Source organism: Chiloscyllium plagiosum, unplaced genomic scaffold, assembly GCF_037043375.1.
Source record: "Chiloscyllium plagiosum isolate Xiang-an unplaced genomic scaffold, Cpla_swu_hap1 HiC_scaffold_6, whole genome shotgun sequence".
Taxonomy (NCBI): domain Eukaryota; kingdom Metazoa; phylum Chordata; class Chondrichthyes; order Orectolobiformes; family Hemiscylliidae; genus Chiloscyllium; species Chiloscyllium plagiosum.
In genome coordinates, this window is record NW_028270144.1 from 19,503,451 (window position 1) to 19,524,069 (window position 20,619).

Here is a 20,619-nt window from a genome sequence, read left to right on the forward strand (position 1 = left end):
CTCAATACTGACCCTTGTGGAACACCCCTAGTTACCAGCTGCCATTCTGAAAAGGACCTTTTTATTCCACTCTCTGCTTTCTGCCAAATAGCTAATTTTCTATCCATGCTATCTATACACCATGGGCCATCTTACACAGCTGTCTCCTGTGCGGCACCTTGTCAAAAGCCTTCTGGAAATCCAGGAAGATAACATCTGTTGGCTCTCCTTGGTCTACTGGTAACCTGTTATATGTCCTACTTGTTAGCTTCTCAAAGAATTCTAATAAACTTGTTGGGCAGGATTTCTCCTTCATGAAGTTCCTGACTCTGTGTGATTATATTATGTATTTCTAAAAGCTCTGCTATTATGTCTCTTATAATAGACCCTATCATTTTCCAAATGACAATTGTTAAGCGAACTGGCTGAGAGATACCTTTATTTTGTCTCCTCCCCTTTTTGAATAAGGGTCTTAAGCTGGCAGTTTACCAATCCACTGAGACTTTTCTGGAATGCCTGGGTTCTTGGAAGATAACCACCAGCACATCCACCATCTCTGTACCATTCTAAGATGCAGCCTTGCAAGTCCAGGGGACCAATGCGCCTTTACCTCCATTAGTTTCCCTACCACAAAGACAGATACAAATGATTCATTTAGCTCCTCTGCCATCTCCTGGCTCTCCATTATTATTTCCTCAGTCCCACTTTCTCAGGGGATTATGTTGACTTTGGGCTCTCTCTTTCTTTATGTGTATTTAAAGAAGCTGTTACTCTATATTTTTATATTGCTGGCTAATGTACCCTCAAAGTTTGTTTTCTCCATTTTTATTATTTTTGGATCTTCAACTGTTGATTTTTAAAATCCCAATCCCAATCTTTGGTTTCCCATAATCTTTGCCACACTGTATCATTTTTCTTTCAGTCTGATATTATCCTTAACATTCTTGGTTAACCTTGACTCGTTTATTCTCCTTTAGGTATCTTTCTTCTTCACAGACATATATACCTGTTTTATGAGTCATGGACTATTTTCTTAAATGTTTTACATTGTTCATTAATCATCTTTTCTGCTTCACTTATTTTCCAGTCCACTCCAGCCAACTCTGCCCATATTCCTTTGTGATTAGCTTTATTTAAACTTAGCACAATTCTGACTGACTGACTTTCTCATTCTGATGCGGAATGCTAAGTTCAAAGTTATGGTAATTGTTTCCTGGGGGCTATTTTACACTAAGAGCATTTATTAAACTCACACCATTAAATATTTCCAGATCTAAAACTGCCTAGCCTCTGGTTGAACACATACCATATTGTTCTAGGAAACTGTCCTAAATATATTCTGAATTCTTCCTCATAATTACCTTTCTACCAATTTGATTGTCTTAATCTACTTGAAGATTAAGATCACCTATGATTAATGTGCTACCTTTTCTTTCAATGCACGCATTATCTCCTGGATATGCCTGGACAGCAAGGTGGCTCAATGGTTAGCACTGCTGCCTCACAGTGGCAGGGACCCTGCCTTGGGCGACTGTGTGGAGTTTGCACATTCTCCCTGTGTCTGTATGGGTTTCCTCCCACAATTCAAAGATGTGCAGGTCAGGTGAATTGGCCATGATAAATTGCCTATAGTGTAGGGTGTAGTAGTCAGGGGTAAATATAGAGTAGGGCAATGGATCTGGGTGGGTTACTCTTTGGAGGGTCGTTGTGGACTTGTTTGGCCAAAGGGCCCGTTGCCACACTGGAGGGTATCTAGTCATTCTCTGTACAACAGTATAACTACTGTTAGGGCCTACAAACTATTCCCATTAATGTCTTCTTCACCTTGTTTATTAATCTCCACCCATGTGAACTTAAATAATTTTGATAGGAGAGTTCCATGTCCATTCATTGAATATTGATAGTTGTACTTTCACATCCACTAAAGCAGGCAGATAGAGCTAATACATCCACCTCGTACAAGGGAAAACTCACCCTGAAAACTACAGTGATGTCAGCTTAAAAGATATCCTTCAGTTCTGGAAGGGATTTGAACTGATCTCTAGTGCACCCTCAGAGGGAATGCTGTTGTCATGGTCACTCATTATTTTTCAATATTTAGATAAATTTAAAAGTGAACAAAATTAGATAACACAGATGAAGGCCATACTCGATCTTTGGTGGAGTCATCTAATTAGTCATACTCAGATAACTTTTTCACTGTCGATATCTGCTTTTTTCCCTTTTCAAGTATTACTCCAAATCTCATTTGAATGTCAAAATTGAACTTTTTCCAGCAACCTTTCAACCAGAAAGAGTTAGAACATTTCTTTGCATAAAAACATTTCTCCGCATCATTCCTCTGGTTCTTTTCCAAACGTTCTTAAATGTGTGCCCTCTAATTAGCAACTCTGCTGACAATGAAATTATTTTTTATTTATCTACTCCAGCTAACACCTTCATGATTTTTAATAATCTTTATAATCTTTTCTGCTTTAAAGAGGACAAAACCCTCTTTTCCAGTCTCTATATAACTGAACTTCCTCAACTCTATTACCATTCTAGTAAATCTGCCCAATAGTGCCAGATTGGGGGTAGGACAAAGATTGATTTCAGCTCGGATATTCTAATGAAAGTGGATTTAAAATGCACATTGATCCATACACCCAATATTTTAAAAGTTTAAATAAGGAAAAATAATGTATTTATGAAGTCTGATGATTTTTCATGTCCAATTCTAACTTTCGAAATGCCCTGCTCAATCTGTTCACAGATTTGATGACACACTGTAGAACCAGCCAAGTGAGGAACCGATTGCATCATCACAGAGCTGCTGGTGCTGTGCTGGCCTCCAGGGGCGATCAGCCACCTGATGGATTTCCTGAGTCTCTGTGCAGCTTATCTGAATAAGATACCTTATGGTGGCAGAAATTCCTCCCAGACTTTGAGAAAAGACACAGTCTGTTACTTCCAACTTGCCAACAAATTCTCTACAAAATCTATCACCGTGTGTGTGTGAAAGAAAGAGAGTGCAAGGGTGACTCTGTATGCAAATTTGTATTTGTGTTTAATTCTAAATGCTTCTCACGAAATATATGTTATAAATAAACCTGTAATTGTAATTTGTTGCAGGCAACTCAGAGTTTTGTATTGAAAAAAAAACTGAACAGTATTGCACTTCATGTAGTATTAAATTTGACCTGTATGTAATGCGCTTTTGCAAAATTTTACAGTGAAAATCTATATTTGAAAATAAATGCTACATGCTTCTAACAACTCGCTATAATAAAACATCATAATAACTTACATCATAGGTCAAGAGGATTACAGAAAATATGGAAAATGCTCAGCATGTCTTGCAGCACCATGGAGAGAGAAAGAGTTAGCGTTTTTAGGTCAATGACCTACCACCAGAACCATTCCAATAAAGATTGAGCAATGTGAACTGTTAACTGTTTTCCTCAGATGCTAGAAAACTGGCTGAATATTTCCTGCAGTATCTGTTTGTATTTCCAATTTCCTGTACATTATTTTAGTATACAGGGTATGAAGAAAGGCATTTAAAGTAGTGAAATGGTTGATAGAGTAAATGAGAAGAAATGTTTTCTGTTGGTAGAAGGCTTGGTCACTGAAGGGCACAGATTTAGGGTCCTTGGCAAACAGTCCAGAAGGGACACATTTTTTTAACACAGTCCGTTGTTGTAGTCTGGAATGTGCTGCCTGAAAAGAGAAATGGAAGGAGATTCAAGACTAACTTTCAAAGGGTGAGGCATTATTCCAAATAAGATCTGATCAATGTTATATAGAATTTTTTTCATTGTGTATGAGATGTGAGTGTCACTGGCTTGGCCAGCATTTATTACCCATCCCTAATTGTCCTTGTGAAGGTGATGGTAAGCCACCTTCTTAAATTGTGCAGTCCATGTGTTGTAAGTACGCCCACAGTGCTGTGAGGAAGGCAGTTGCAGGATTTTGTCCTAGTATTATGTAGATAAAGCAATAAGGTTCCAAATGTGTGACATGGAGGAAAAATTGCAGGTAGCATTGATCCCAGACACAGCTGCCCTTTTCCTTCTAGGTGATAGAGGTCAAAGGTTTGAAAGATGCTGTCGAGGGAGCTGTGGTGAGTTTTTGCAGTGTACTTTGTAATTGTACATTTTTGCAGGAACTTTGCAGTAATATTTTCTTCTTTTATATTTTCAGCTTTCGGAGATGAAAAAGACAATTTCTCGCTTCATGCCTACAGAATTCACCTGTAACTTGGATACCACTTTTCTTGCATCTTTTATTTTTTCCTTTTCTGTTTTCCTCTGTTTATTTTTCCAGAATTTTGTTTTTTCAATTTCCTCTCTATCTGTTTGCCTTTAGTTTTAATACTCATCTAATTTATCTTTTACTCTTGACACACGCTCTTAACAACTAAATTGGTTGATCACAACTCAAGTTTCTATGTTGAGAACTTTTGATAAAGCAAATAGACTTTATGAAGTAAATGTGCTAAGTCTATGTCAGAAGAATCATAGATTCCCTGCAGTGTGGAAGCAGGCCAATCAGCCGAGTGAGTCCACACCAATCCTCTAAATAGCATCCCACCCTATAACCCTGCATTTCCCAATGCTAATCCACCGAGCCTGCATATCCCTGGACACTATGGATAATTTAGCATGGCCAATCCACCTAACCTGCACATCTTTGGACTGTGGTGTAAAGCAAGGGCACCTGAAGGAGGAGAATGTACAAACTCCACGCAGAGAGTTGCCCAAGGGTGGATTCGAACCCACTATAAGGCACCACTGAGCCAACATGCTACCCCAATTCAAAAGCAAATTGCTAAAATACCAAAACACATCACTCAGCATTGACTACTTTGTAGACTAAGGCAGAATTACTATACTTTTTTTCCAAATGGTTTTTTTCTTCTTGACTTAAATTTTCTTTTGGAGGAAAAAAGTGATGATTCTTTAATGATATAAAGATTTTCTAATCTGTAGCAATGGGTTCTTATCATTGATACTGTACAATAGCCTTGTTCCATTTGTCCCAACAGAAAATGTACCTTCCAGAGATTGTAGAAGGACATGATCAGGGTCAGACGTGGCTATAATGATTTCTACAGTTAAATAATTTTACCGAGACCATCTACTGAGATGAGAAAGACTGGGCTATGATTGTGATTATCCAGGACTGCTGATTCACTTGAAACTGTCAGCAGTTAGTGCCTTCAGGCGAAGATTGGAGAGATTTATAAAACATAAGATGAACAACAGTAAATTGTCTTTGCGTTTTACCTTTAGCAGAATAAAACATCCCATTGTGTTCCGCAGGACTGATTATTGGTCAGAACTAGACACCAGCAATGTAAAGAGATATTTGGAGAGGAAAGATAAAAATGGAGCAAAGAAATTGGTTTTAAGTAGTTTCTTAAGGGGGTGGATGGAGGAAGATTACTGAGGTAATTCTAGATCTTAGCATCCAGTTTGCAGAGGGTTTGGACACAAAAGAAATCAGGGGATGCTTAAGTGACCAGAATGGGAGGAGTGCAGAGATCTAAGCCATTTTCAATGTTGAGAGAAGTATCAGAGATGGAGGAGAGGCAAGACCATGGAGGTACTTGATAATAAGGTTGAGAATTTTAAAATGGAGAGACAGCAGGTCCAGGATATAGTGATGTTCAAAGAACACAAGGTGCAGGAACTTCAAAGAGTTTTCAGGAGGTATAGTCAGCGAATTTACCAGGTCTTTTCTAGGTCTTGAGTGTGGCATCTTCTCCCCCAGCAACATTTCTGGGCCAGCCATGAAGCCTGTCCACTCACATATTGAATTGAATTGAATTGGATTTATTGTCATGTGTATCACAGCACAATGAAAAGCTTTATCTTGTGAGCAATACAGACAGATCACATAGGTAAGTAGCATAGATAAGTAAATAATAGGTCTACAGCGGCTAAAACAAAAAACACAGGTACAGGCAAATGTTAAGAGTTTGTGAGTCCATTCAGTATTCTAACAACAGTGGGGTAGAAACTTTTTCGAAACCAGCTGGTGTGTGTATTCAGGCTTCTGTACCTTCCCCCCGATGGTAGAGGTTGTAGAAAAACATTGCAAGGTGGGATGGATCTTTGAGAATGCTGACAGCCTTTCCTTGACAGTGGGCCTGGTAGATGGATTCTATAGATGGGAGGTTGGCCTTTGTGATTGTCCTGACCAAGTTCACCACTCCCCGTAACCGGCTCCAATCTTGAATGGTTGCCATACCTGGTTGTGATACATCCAGACAGAATGCTCTCGATGGCGCACTGATAAAAGTTGGCAAGAGTATTCGCCGTCACGCCCAATTTCCTCAGCTGCCTGAGGAAGAAGAGACATTGTTGGGCCTTTGTAACCAGTGCGTACACATGAAGAGTCCAAGAAAGCTTGTTGTGGATGACAACTCCTAGGAGCTTGACACTCTCCAGTCGTTCCGCTTCTGTGCTGTTAATGTGTAGGGGGTCATGAGTAACATCCCGCTGAAAGTCAATAATGAGTTAATTGGTTTTGCCGGCATTGCGAGTTAGGTTGTTCTCAGTGCCCCATTTTTCCAGATCTTCCACCTCCCGTCTGTAGTTTGTTTCATTGCCATCTGAGATTTGACCAACTATGGTTGTATCATCAGCGAACTTGTAAATGACATTAGTCTGGTATTTGGCAACACAGTCGTCGGTATACAGTGAGTACAGTACAGGGCTGAGTACACACCCCTGGGGGGCTCCAATGTTGAGTGTTAGTGAGGATGAAATATTATCCCAATCTTCACTGGTTGTGGCCTGTGGGTTAGGAAACTGAGGATCCAGATGCAGAGAGTGAGGCTTAGTCCAAGATCACTAAGGTTTTAGTAATCAGTCTCGAGGGGATAATAATGAAGGCTGAACTGTAGTCAATGAGTAGGATTCTTACATAGCTGTTCTTGGTGTCAAGATGTTCTAGGAAGGAGTGAAAGGCATGTGATATGGCATCTGATGTGGATCTGTTGGTCCAATTGGCAAATTGGAGTGGGTCAAGAGTGATGGGGATGCTGGAGTTGATTAATGCCATGGCCAGCCTTTCAAAGCACTTCATAACCACTGAAGTTAGAGCCACTGGGTGGTAGTCATTGAGACATGCTTCATGAGCCTTCTTAGGCACAGAGATGATGTTGGTCCTCTTGAAACAGGTAGGGACAGTGGCCTGCTGCAGGGAGAGGTTGAAGATGTCTGAGAAGACTTCTGCCAGTTGATCTGCGCATGCGCTGTGTGCACGACCTAGTACTCCGTCTGGCCCCATCATTTTCCTTGGATTCGCATGAAGGAAAACTGATCTGAACTCTGATGCAGTGACTGTTAGGATAGGTTCATCAGAACTTGTCAGAATAGGTGTTACCTCTCTGCTGAAATTCTACTCAAAGTGAGCATAGAAGGCGTTGAGACAATCTTGGAGAGATGTGGTCTGCTATCTTGCACCGTCTCTTTTTAGAACCTGTGATATCATTCAGTCCTTGCCATAGTCACCAGGTGTCTGTTTGGGTCTCTAGTTTGGATTGGTATTGGTCCTTGGATGTCTGAATGGCTCTGCGAAGGTCATACCTGGATTCCTTATATTTGAGTGGGTCTCCTGATCTGAAGGCCTCACGCGTGGTTTTTAGCACCTACAGAGAGATTCACACTTATAAAGTCGTAGATGTCACAGAACCAATTTAATTCAGATGGTGATGATTTTGTTTAGAAGTGGAGAAGTTATATCTATGGAAAGAATCATGTTAAAGACAGCTTCATTGCAGTTTGATTTACATTAAATGGTCTGATGAGTAACCATAAATCCAAGCCTAGATTGGCTATTTTTTAAACATTATGATTCGTGTTTCAGCCACTCCTTCTCAATACCATATTTTACACTCATCTACAAATAAATGACATTTTCCCATGAATTAAAATTACATTTATATATAGACTTTTGATGGATGTTTTTTATGGTAAGTTACTGTTAGTGGGGCGTTATAAAAGCAGAGTTCCCATTCAGTGTTGCACATCTCAGATCCATACACACGACGCAAGCAACTTTCTGCCCCTTTAACAAATAAGATTGAGTGATCATTAATGAGCAATAGAGATTCATAACCAGAAAGTATAAATGAGGATTATTAATTCAACATCAAATCAAGGACCAAAAGAGAAATAAAGGATGGAGAAACAAATATTACAGTCACAGAAAAAAGAAAAGTCAGAGATGTTTAATCTCCAACAAAAACTTAAATCTGAAAGAATGTGACTCCATGCATGATAAGTTAGTTTTCAGTACAAGAGCAGTTATTTAATGGTATTCAAGGCTTAGCATGCCACTAAAATTGTATTTAAACTGCAACGGATGAGCTCTTCTCTATTTAATGAAGTTCTCCCTCTTCTCGATTTATGCAATCTCCCTCTTTCAATCTAATCCTCCTCTCTGTCCTCTGTATCATTTCTCTCCTCTGTCCTTATCTCTCTTCCTTCTCTCTCCTCTCTCTTTTGTCTGTCTTCCCCACTATTTAATCTCTCCCCCCATCTATATTACCTTCTTTTCTTCTTCCTTGCTTTCTTTCTACTCTCTACAATCTAATCTTCTTCACCCCTCTCTGCTTCACCCCACTATTATCTCATGTTCTTCATTTTCCTCCCCACTTCTTTCTGTCTAATTTTTCTCCTCTCCCCCTCCCTCTCTGTACCTTATTATTTTCCTCCTCGTTTCCTAATCTCTTTCCACTCCTCTCCCCACTCCCATATCTATCTTATCTCTGCATCTTCACTTCCTCCCCTTCTCGCTCTTCCCACTGTATTTTATTGCAAGTGCATTGCTGCGAGGTGCAGTCATGTGTAACTCTTAGCAACACTTCATTTACAGTTGCTAATAAAAAGAGATTATAGCTGTCAATCAGGCAGCACCAAGAGAGAGGCAGCCTGTCACACCATAGGGTTCTTTTGCATAATGAACATTGACTCAGATCATTTAATTTTTCACCACTGCATGGTTCCTGAGCTGACACATTGAGGCTAATGTGGAAGAAAAGGTGGTTGAGGGGTGACATGATAAAGACCTTTAAAATTACAAAGGCGTTTGGTAATGTAAATGTAGCGACAATGTTGCCTAGCCCTTGCAGGGAAACTAAAATTAGGATCCATAAACATAAGATAGTGACTAATAAACCAATCGGGAATTCTGGAAAAACCTGTTTAGACAAGGAGTGGTGAGCATGTGAAATCCAGGGCCATAGGGTGTGGTTGAGGTGAATTGAGTAAATACTTTTAAGGGGAAGGTAAATAAATGCATGAGAATGTAATAAGTATCAGGATATGCTGTAAGAGTAAAGTGAAGAGGTAGGATGAGCTTGTGTATAGCAGAAATTGGGAGACAGACCAGCTGGACCTAATGGTCAGTTTCTGAGCTGTAAATTATATGTAATTTGGTGTAATAAAATCACATTCATCCAAATATCTGGAGTTTTGTTATCTTTGACTTTTAGAAAGAGAAGAATTTTTTTTTCTGCTTGTGTAAAACTGCTACTAATACATGTTGCATATATCTATTAAACTCTTTTAAAAATTTTAAGGTCTCTATGAAGTCAGCCCTCCCCACCCCCGTCACCAATTTTCACTTTTCAAGTCTTTCCAATCTTCCCTGATAAGTGTAATCTCTCTGTTCTGATATCATCCTTATAAATCATTTCTTTGCACTTCCTTTACCGTCTGTATGTTTTTGGAAATACAGAATCAGGAGCTTGTGCAGTCTCATCAAGGATCAATGCAATTTAACATAAACTCTTTGTTTTTTAATTGTTCTAAATGTTAAAATGTTTTTTTTTCTTTTCACTTCAGCTGATTAGTTCAACACAAGTAACACTGACAAAGTGTCAGTACAAGTTCCAAAAACAAAATACTGTGGATCTTGGAAATCTGAAATATAAGCAGCAAATATTTCAAATATTCAATAAGTCAGGCAGTGACTCAGTAGGAAACAGTTAACATTTCAAGTCAATTTCGTCAGAATTAAAGAGAGATAGAAATGTAAGAGATTGTAAGCTTGTGGATGCAAGGTGGGGACAGTTGGGGGCAGTGATGAGGAATAAGAAAAGGGAAGGTCTGTAGGAGCGTGGAGGGCAGGAGAGATTTAACAATGCAATGTTTCCATTCACAAAATATTCAGTTGTTCTGAAGAAGAGAAAATCCCTCAGATCACCAGTTAAGATTGAATTCCAATGTCTTATTATTCGAGGTCGAATTCTCTATGATGAGGCTTGAAATTGGACAAGATCACAATGATGAATGAATGGAAGTTGGCTTGTAAGGAGAATTAATTTGGGTGCTGACCCTTCAGAATTGTCCTCCTGCCTCCAGGGATTTAAGATTAATCTACTAAACGCTACTGCCACTAATACAGGAGAAAATAATGTACTTTTCACTAACAATTTTTACAGAGTTATAATCATGTATTAGATGGGAAAGTAAAGCAGCTTGATCAAAAGTCAACAATCAATCCAATTGATCACAACATGTCTGTTTTCCACTTGGTGTTTAAATCATTGGGATGGACATTTCAGATATGAGAAGGGTGTTGAATCAGAAGTGGAAGGTCATTTGACACATCCAGCAGTGCTTCTAGACGGAGATGTGACTTTACTAGATGGGGCAGTTCCTACAACACACAAGAAGCTAACATCATCCAGGACAAAGCAGCCTGCTTGTCAAACTCCTCCATCACTTCAGCATTCATTCCTTGCACCACGTATAGTGGCATCAGTATGTCTCATACACAAGATGCTCTGCAGAAACTTGCAAATACTCCTTTGATAGCACTTTCCAAACATGTAACCTTTATCGTGTACAAGGACAAGGGCAGCAGATACTTGGGACCAGTGAGAATGTGTATAGGGTATAAGCAGGCAGGGAAAGAGTTAAATTCTGAGTTTTGTGAAAAAGAGGTTCAACTGAGCATGACTCAGATCAGATCAGAACATATAGTTAACAATGGAGTGCTGGAGGCAAGAGTGATGGGTTAACAAGGTGGAAAAGCATTCATTATGTGGAGCCATTTAACAAGATGAGGCAGAATTCAGTATGTGAAGTCAGTTTAACAAGGTGAAAAGTATTCATTATGTGAAGCCAGTTATTCATTGTGTATCAGCAGATGGCTTAATCTTTATCATTGGCATGCGCTGATTGTAGCTGTCACTTAATCAACATGTATGTTGCCTTATCTGGATGACCTTCCCTGTAAAATGACTATATAGATCATTAAGAAACTGCTGTTCCAGAGAAGTCAAAGAACTCATGTCTCTGTGCACATGGGCAATCATTCTCTCTCCCTCCAGGGCCTGGAATAAAGATGAAGGAGGTAAAGTTACGCTGTGTCTCTGAGCGGTTTGCTTCGATGAGGAGGCAGGGAGCGAGTTAAGTTCTGAGTTTTGTGAAACAAGAGGTTCAGCTGAGCATGACTCAGATCAGATAAGAACTTGCAGTTAACAATGGGGTGCTAGAGGCAAGGATAATGTGGAAAAGCGTTCATTATGTAGACTCATTTAACAAGATGAGGTAGCATTCAGTATGTGAGGTCAGTTTAACAAGGTGAAAAGTATTCATTATGTGTACAAGCTGATGTCATCATCCGAGGAAAAAGACTTACACTGTTTACCCTATCTAATTCTCTGATCATCTTGTATGTCTCTATCAAACCCCCTCTTAGCCTTCTTCTTTCCAATGAGAACAGACCCAAGTCTCTCAGGCTTTCCTCATAAGACCTTCCCTCCAGACCAGACTTACATCCTGGTAAGTCTCCTCTGCACCTTTTCCAATGCTTCCACATCCTTCCCAAAATATGGTGACCAGAATTGTACACAATATTCCAAGTGTGGCTGCACCAGCGTTTTGTATAGTTGCAGCATGATATTGCGGCTCCGGAACTCAATCCCTCTACCAATGAAACCTAACACACCGTATGCCTTCTTAACAGCACTATCAACCTGGGTGGCAACTTTCAGGGACTTATGTACATGGACTCCAAGATCCCTCTGCACATCCACACTACCAAGAATCTTTCCATTGACCCAGTACTCTGCCTTGCTGCTATTCTTTCCAAAGTGCATCACCTCACATTTAGCTGTATTGAACTCCATTTGCCACCTCTCAGCCCAATTCTGCAGTTTATCCAAGTCCCCTTGCAAACTGTAACAGGCCTCCACATTGTCCATTACTCCACCGACTTAAGTGTCATCTGCAAATTTACTAATCCATCCACCTATGCCTGCATCTAAGTCATTTATACAAATGGCAAACAGCAGTGGTCCCAAAACAGATCCTATGGCCAGCTGAGATTCTTTGGCAGCCACTTGAGGTTTGAGTTCCGTTTTTTTAATATTCCTTTTGGGATCGCTCCTGTGTGATTGGGGGCTATCAAAATGCTGATTTCAAAGGTGATGGTAAACAGCTAAAGCACTGAAAATTGAAGAATGGTGGCTTCATAAAGCATTAACTTCTTACAATTCCTCTGGTCTTGGTTCTGCATTTGTTAGAATTTGTCCCTGCTTCAGAAGGGCACATATGCTTGTGGTTTGTGCAGATTCTGCTAAATCCCCTTAAACCAATCGCATCACTGGATGTTAAAATGGAACATGTTTCCACAGGCATTGTAACAAAATTAGCAGTGGGGTGAGGGTGGAATACTTAACCTATTGAAAATAAAATTCAGGTGTTTATATTTCTCACGGGGCCTGATCGATGGACAGCCCCAGGGAAGTCTGCAGATGCTTAGCACCTGTTGATTTAACAAAGAAAACCATGTGGAATCGCTATCGGGCGCCCAACATCACAGTGCATCATAAAGGTAAAGCACACTAAAGGGTTCACTAGGGAACAAAGATTCTCCCAAGGCTAAAGACAGTCAAATCCTCATACACAATGACAGGGTGGTGATGGAGAGTGACATGTGTAAGTGCCATTATTTTGTTACATCTCCCAAAGGAACAACAGCTATCACTCCATGAGAACTGAAACATGCCCAGGGACAGTGAGCAATCACTCAGGCTGAGGGCTATAAAGATAAATAAGCCCATTTTCATTGAAAATAACTGACAACTTGACAACAGTAAAATTAAAGCCAGGCTGTTCAGGGGGCGATGTTGGAAAGGACTTCACACATCGCAGAATGGAAATCTGATACACGCTTCCCAAAAAAGGCAATCGAGTGTTCGGGACCAAATTGAAAATTTCAATACTACGATCAGTAGATATTTATTGGGGGAAGGAATGAAGTATTGTGGAATGTAGGCAGAGGTGATATCCAATTAGCCACAATCTAACTGAAGGACAGAACAGATTCAAGTAGCTGAATGGACATCATGTAATTCTAAGTAAAAACCAAAAGATCTGCAAATCAGAAACAAAACAGAATGTGCTGGAAAAGCTCAGCAGGTCAGGCAGCATCTGTGGAGAGAAGTCAGAGTTCGGATCAAGCGACCCTTCCTCAGAATTGTGATTCTATATTTCTGTCACGCAGAAAATACTGTCCACAAGCAATAAAGAGGCAATGCAGTTGACTTCACTTTGAATGATATCTGGTGATACACTATTCTGCCTCTAGGGTAATTGAAAGTGACACATTTTTAAAAATTATGTGTTCATGGGATGTGGGTGTCTGGCTGGGCCAAGATTTATATCTCATGCCTAGTAGCCCTTGCAGTCTGCTGCAATTGGGAAGGCAGCTCACCACCTTCTCAAAGGCAAATAGAGATTGGCAATAAAGTTTGCAGAGCCACAGATGCACACATTCCAAACATGATTAAAACAAAGTGCAGTATAAATGGTTTGATGTGCTGAGTACAGTCAGTCGAGGGCAATATTTGAGGTTTCTGAGAATTGGGAAATCAGTATGATAAAACTGTTAAAGATCTGTGATTCAACTGGTAATTATTGGGAACTATCGCCAATGTTTGTGAACAAACCTCGCAATGTTCTGTGATGCCACTTACTTGAAACACAGCGTGAATCAACCAAGAGTCATTCAATTGTGGTATAAGTAAATTCAATCATTTTTGGCAAATGATTGAATAGTACAGCACAGAAAAAGCCCATTTGGCCCATCAAGACTAAGTGGCTTGTTTGAAGAGCAACCGAGGTAGCCCTATTCACTCTGCTCCTTTCCAAATATCCCTGCAATGGTTTTCTCCTTCAATTTCTTACTGATCCCACCTCTCCCTCCACACCAATCTGGCACATACACCACCCATCTTACACAACAACCTCCTCCCACTAGCTAGCAAAGTGGTTTGGGGACACATGGAATGTGGAGCAGTTGCTATAAAAGGGATGTGATTTCCACAATGAATCACATACTACCTGATTAATTTGCTGGGCTGGGTTGGTTATGGAGGGTCCTGCCGCAGACTTTTGGCCAGAAGACTTTGCAAAGTTAAGAAGGCAATCTCTTATCTTGTGTTGGAAATGGGGATTTAAACCCATTTGAACATATGAAACAGGAGAAGAAGTAGACCATTTGTTGAATCCCTCAGACCTGCTCTGCCATGGCTAATCTGTTTGTGCTTCAAATACTACATTTCCAACTATGTTTGAGAACTTGTGATTCACTAACAATAATCTGTCCATCTATGTCTTAAAAATATTTAATGATTTCAGATTTTTTGCCTCCAAAATCACATGGCCCAGAGAAAACAATTTTCCTCGTATCTGCCCTAAAAAGGCCTTCGCTGATTTTAAAACAGTCTCTCCTGGTTCTGGACTCACCCAGATGAGAAAACAGCCTTTCCACATGTTAGACATCTTGTCACGACCTGTCAGGACCTTATACATTTCAATCAAGTTACCCCTTGTTCTTTTAAACTCTAATGGAAACTAAACCAGCCCATCCAACCTAACTTTATAAACCATAATCCACTTATTCCAGACCTCAATCTTGTAAACCACTGAATTGTCTCTTTTTACATTTCTATCCTTCCTTAAATAAATAGACCAAAACAGCACACAGCCTTTGAGATGATATCTCCATAAGACTGTATGAAATAGGAACAGGACTAGGCTGTTGGATCATGGCCAATCATGTCTTTTCTCACATCCACTTTCCTGCATTATCCCTTGTTTCTCCTACTGATCATAAATCTGTCAATCTCAACCTTGAATAATTCAGTCCACTGAATTATAATTATTAACTTAATCTAGCAATGTCTCTCTTTGAATCCTTCTTACAAACCACCTTTCCATCTATATTTGTGTTGACTGCAAACTTGGCTGCAGTACATTCACCTCCTTCCTCCAAGTAATGAATATATTATAAACAGTTGCACTCCCAGCACTAATCCCTGAGAAAGCACACTGGTCACAGGTCACCAACCTGAAGAAGAACCCATTTGTTGTTTCCTGCTCATTTGCCAATTCTCCATCCATGCTAATGTTAATATCTTGTATAAATGAGGCATAACGTCAGTCCTTTCATGCTCCTCTTGAAATAAAGGACGTTCTATTAGCCTCCATGATAATGTGCTTTTTGAGAAAACTAATTTTCTGTGACTCATGTACCTGACCACCTAATCCCTCTGCACCTCAGAATTCTGCAATTGTTCTCATTTAAGCTTTTTAATTATTTTCCCACCAAAGTGGGCAATTTCACATTGTTTTCCATAATACTCCATCTGCTAAACGTTTGCCCGCTCACTTAACTTATCCACATCTATCTGCAACTTTCTTCTGTCTGCTTTGCAATATATGCTCCTACTTATCTTGGCATCATCTGCAAATTTAGCTACCACACCTATGCACCTCTTATCTAAATCATTGACGGTAACTGTAAAAGTTGAAGGTAGCTGCACAGGTCCCTCAGGACTCCACTTTCACATTGTTCCAATCAAACAAAGACCTATTTATGCTTACTCTGCCACTTTTCTGTCAGCCAGCCAATCTTCGAAACATGCGATTGTGTTATCCTCGGCACAATAAGACTTTATTTTCCCCAATAACTTTTCATGTGGCATCTAACAAATTTCAAGTACAGTGTAGCTATAGGCTCTCTTTATCCACAGGTTATTCCTTCAAAAACTCTAATCAAACACATTGATAAAACCATGCTAAATCTCCCCAACTACTATGTTTTTTTTCTATTTGCATAGCTATAATCACTTAATGATTGATTCTCACACCATCACCAGGACAGACATTAAGCTAACCGGCCTATAGATTTAGATTAGATTACATTACAGTGTGGAAACAGGCCCTTCGGCCCAACAAGTCCGCACCGACCCGCCGAAGCGTAACCCACCCATACCCCTACATTTACCCCTTACCTAACACTACGGGCAATTTAGCAATGCCAATTCACTTGAGCTGCACATCTTTGGACTGTGGGAGGAAACCGGAGCACCCGGAGGAAACCCACGCAGACACGGGGAGAACGTGCAAACTCAACACAGTCAGTCGCCTGAGGCGGGAATTGAACCCGGGTCTCTGGCACTGTGAGGCAGCAGTGCTAACCACTGTACCACCGTGCCGCCCACTACTTTACTGCTTTCTGCCTCCCTCCCTTCTTGAATATATATTTGCTATGATTCCAGATGGAACCTTTCCTGAATCTAGGGAATTTTGAATTTTGAATATGAACACCTACACATCTAACAAGCACAGTCTCTGCTTAAATGAAAAGCCATCCTGATTTTGAAACTTAGTTGGAATGTTTTTGGTCCTATCCTGTCCTAATGTTTGAAGCTTTACTGTATTCTATCGCACAGTGTACAGGCTATCACAAGGAAGCTGAAAGGTCTGAAGGTGGTTGAATCACCTAGACCAGATGGAACTACACCCCCGGGTTCTGATGGAGATAGCCAGGGACATTGTTATGATCTTTCAGGGATCATTGGAGTTAGGGAGAGTCCCAGAGAGCTTGGAAATAGCTAATGTAACTCACTTGTTTATGAAGGGAGGGAAATAGAAATGGGAAATTATAGGCTGATTAGCTTGATCATGGTCATTGGTCAGTTTTTAGAGTTCATTATTAGATTAAATTCCGTACAGAGTGGAAACAGGGCATTTGGCCCAATAAGTCCACACCGACCCTTTGAAAAGTAACCCACCCTGACCATTCCTGTACATTTACCTTTGACTAATGTACCTAACACTATGGGCAATTTAGCAATGCCAATTCACCTGACCTGCACATCTTTGGATTGTGGGAGGAAACCAGAGCACCCGGAGGAAACCCACACAGATACGGGAAGAATGTGCAAACTCCACACAGATAGTCACTCGAGGTAGGAATCTAATTCAAGTCCCTGGCACTGTGGGCAGCAGTGCCAATCGCTGAGCCACTGTGCCACCCCATTATAATGGATGAAATTGTGGAGAACTTGGAAGTACATAGCAAAATAGGGCTGAGTCAGCATATTTCATCAAGGGGAGGTCAGGCCTGACAAATCTGTTAAATTTCCTTGAGAAGATAATGTGTAAGTTAGACAAATGAGAGCCAGTGTATGTGATCTATTTGGATTTCCAGAAGGCCTTTGACAAGGTGCTGCACAGGAGGATGCTAAATAAGATAAGAGCCCATGGTATTAGGGGTAAGGTACTGGCATTGACAGGAGATTGGCTGACTGGCAGAGGACAGAGAGTGACATAAAGGTGCCGAGTAGAGTTCTACAGAGGTTAGTGATGGGACCACAACTGTTCATATTACATATTAACAATCTGGACGAAGGATCTGAAAGCATTGTTGCTAGGTTTACAGATGACACAAAGATAGGTGAGAGGCAGGGAGCATTGAGAAAGCGGGGAGGCTGCAGAAGGTCTTGGACAGGTGAGGAGTTTGGGTAAAGAAGTGACAGAAGCAATACAATGTGGGAAAGGGTGAAGCTACGTACTTTGTTAGGAAGAATAGAGGCATGGAATATTTTCTAAATGGGGAAAAGCTTCAGAAATATGAAGCACAAAGAAATTTAGGAATCCTAGTTCAGGATTCTCTTAAGGTTAACATGCAGCTTCAGTTGGCAGTTTGAAAGGAAAATGTAATATTAGCATCCATTTCAAAAAGGCTAGAATACAAGAGCAGAAATGCAGTGTTGGTCTGTATAAAGCTCAGGTCAGACCTCATTTAGAATATTGTGAGCAGTTTTGGGCTCAGTATGTAAGGAAGGATTTGCTGGCCTTGGAGGGGTCCAGTGGAGGTTTACAAAAATGGAACATGAGGCCATTGTATCAACTACAGTCACTGACCTCATTTCATCTGGTGATCTCCCCTTGTCACTGCTTCATGCTTATAGTCTCCTAGCCCCGCTTCCAAAAATCCATAAACAGGCCTGCTTGGGCAGACCCATTATTTCTGCCTGCTCCGGCCCCACAGAACTCAATTCTTCCTACCTTCACTTGGTCTTTTCTCCACGGTTCTGTCCCAGCTCACTTACATCCGTGATTCCTCAGAGGCTTTGCACCAGTTTCAACATTTTCAGTTTGCAGGTTCCAGCTGTCACCCCTTTACCATGAACGTTCAATCCCTTTGCACATCCATCCCCCACCAGGATGGTGTCAGGGCTCTCCACTTCTTCCTGGAGCAAAGGCCTGAACTGTCCCCTCCCACCACCATCCTCCTCCGCTTGGCGGCTTGGCCTTACCATGAACAATTTCTCTTTTAACTCCTCTCATTTTCTCCAGGTTATGAGGCGGCCATGGGTACATGCATGCGCTCCAGTGATGCCTGCCTGTTTGTGGGGTGCATGGAACATTCCTTGTTCCAGTCCTATTCCAGCCCTCACCCTCAACTTTCTCCGATTTATCAATGATATCATTGGTGCTGCTTCTCTCTCTGGTCCAGAATTGAAAAAAATTAATTGATTTCACTTCCAACTTCCACCCAGTCCTCACTTTCACCTGGTCTATCTCCGACTCTTCCCTTCCTTTCCTTGATATCTCTGTTTCCATTTCTGGGGACAAACTGGCCACTAGTATCCAGGGAAACCCACTGACTCCCTGTGGTGAAAGGGTTAAAATTGTGTCCCAATACATGTGTGAATCTAACCGAAAATGGAAGGTGTCGCTTAGTCCCGTGTGAATCTTGTTATACACCTTCCCGTGTGAATCTTCTTATCTGTATGTAACCAGAATGGAATGTGTTTTTTAGCCTTGCTCTGCTGTTCACATGAATGTTTATATCTGGAAAAGGGTATATCAGCTGGAGAAGTCTCCAGTTCGGTAGAGTCTGCTCCGGGGTTACGTTTAACCGCCGAGCGTGGGTTGTTGGCAACCGCTCTACGAGAACTGACGGCTCCCAGTTTTGGTAACATGTAGAGTGAGTATAAGCCAGACCCGTTGTAAGTACGAGACTGGTTGTGGTGACACTGCGGGGAATAAAACACTTATATTCTAGCAGACTCGCCTCTTGGCTGTTTGTTCTGTGTCAGACTACTTTCCTGCGAGCCTGGTCCTTGACCTTGAGAATTTTTTAAAACATTTTGGCGTAGCCGGCAGGATCAATCGCAATTGAGGAAAGATTTTGATACAGAACAATGTTTTGGAAAAAGGCTAAGAAACCAGAGGAACAAACTGTGGAGGTCCTGACCGTCCCGGGATGGCATGGGCCGTGGCATGGCGTGGCAGTTTGTTTGAGAAATGGTGGGGGGCGACCGGAGGACTGGGAGGCCGAGGGCGTAGGAACCCCAGGGTCGCTGCTGTCCACCCTTGAGAGGATCCCAGTCCTGCCGAAGAACCCATTGCCTGGGGTACAGCGGAGGATGTGGGCCTGTGCGGCGGCTTGTAGACAACAGTCAGACAAGCGCCAAAAAGCTGAAGCAGAATTAGCCCTCCTGAAACATGAGCAGGGACTGAGTTCGGGAGATGCCTCTATGTTGAGGCAGGAAATTATGAAGTTAAAAGCTGAATTGACAGCATTAACTGAACTAGCAGGACGAACTATTATGTATTTGTCTGCTAAGAAACGGAAAGAGAAAAGGAAGGTCCCTCGAACCCCGGACCCGGTACAAGTACGGGCGTTTGTAGCCCAGTTAAATAACGGGGATCGGTGGGATATCGATCATTGGGATGGGAACATTTGGGGAGATTTAGATGATCAATACGAAGAGGACCCACCCGTACTCCAAGCTAAACCAGTGGTTAGGAGAAAGCAGGTTCAGAGACGTCTCCCAGTGCAACGGGAGGTAATGTTAGATGAGAAAGGAAACCCTATACGGAATGAACAAGGGGAGGCAATTATGCATGAATTACCGCGGGCTCAGCCTCCCGCAGAATTCTCTGAATTAACTGAAGACTTCACTACCGATGAGGTGCTGTTTATCACCCAGAAAACCCGACGTAATCCTGGGGAGCCGTTAGAGCTATGGCTAATTCGGCTCCTCGAGGAAGGGGGGCAACAAGTGCAGGTAGACTATCAGGATGCTCCCAAGTTTGGTGGATTAGCAAAGGATGCTGCCATAGACCTGGGGTACCGCAACCAAGCCAAGGATATGGTAATAGATCGCAGTATGGGGACCCTATTTGGGATGTATGCCAGGGCAGTGGCCGAACAGTATCCCTTCCCGTCCGATTGGCCCCCCTTGGAAGGAACTTGGACAACGATTAAGGAAGGGGTTCAGAGGCTAACCCGTTTGTGTGTGCGGGATGCCCTGTTGCTGGGAGTACT

General features: G+C 41.5%; 1 long non-coding RNA gene across 1 annotated transcript in view; it reads right to left on the bottom strand.

The window, feature by feature from the left end:
• Positions 1-5,829: 5,829 nt before the first annotated feature.
• LOC148149720 (uncharacterized) overlaps positions 5,830-20,619 on the bottom strand; it is a 42,720-nt gene continuing 27,930 nt past the window's right edge. The window contains exon 3 of the long non-coding RNA XR_015757334.1: positions 5,830-7,618. This is a non-coding gene — a long non-coding RNA (uncharacterized LOC148149720). The remainder of the gene's footprint in view (positions 7,619-20,619) is intronic.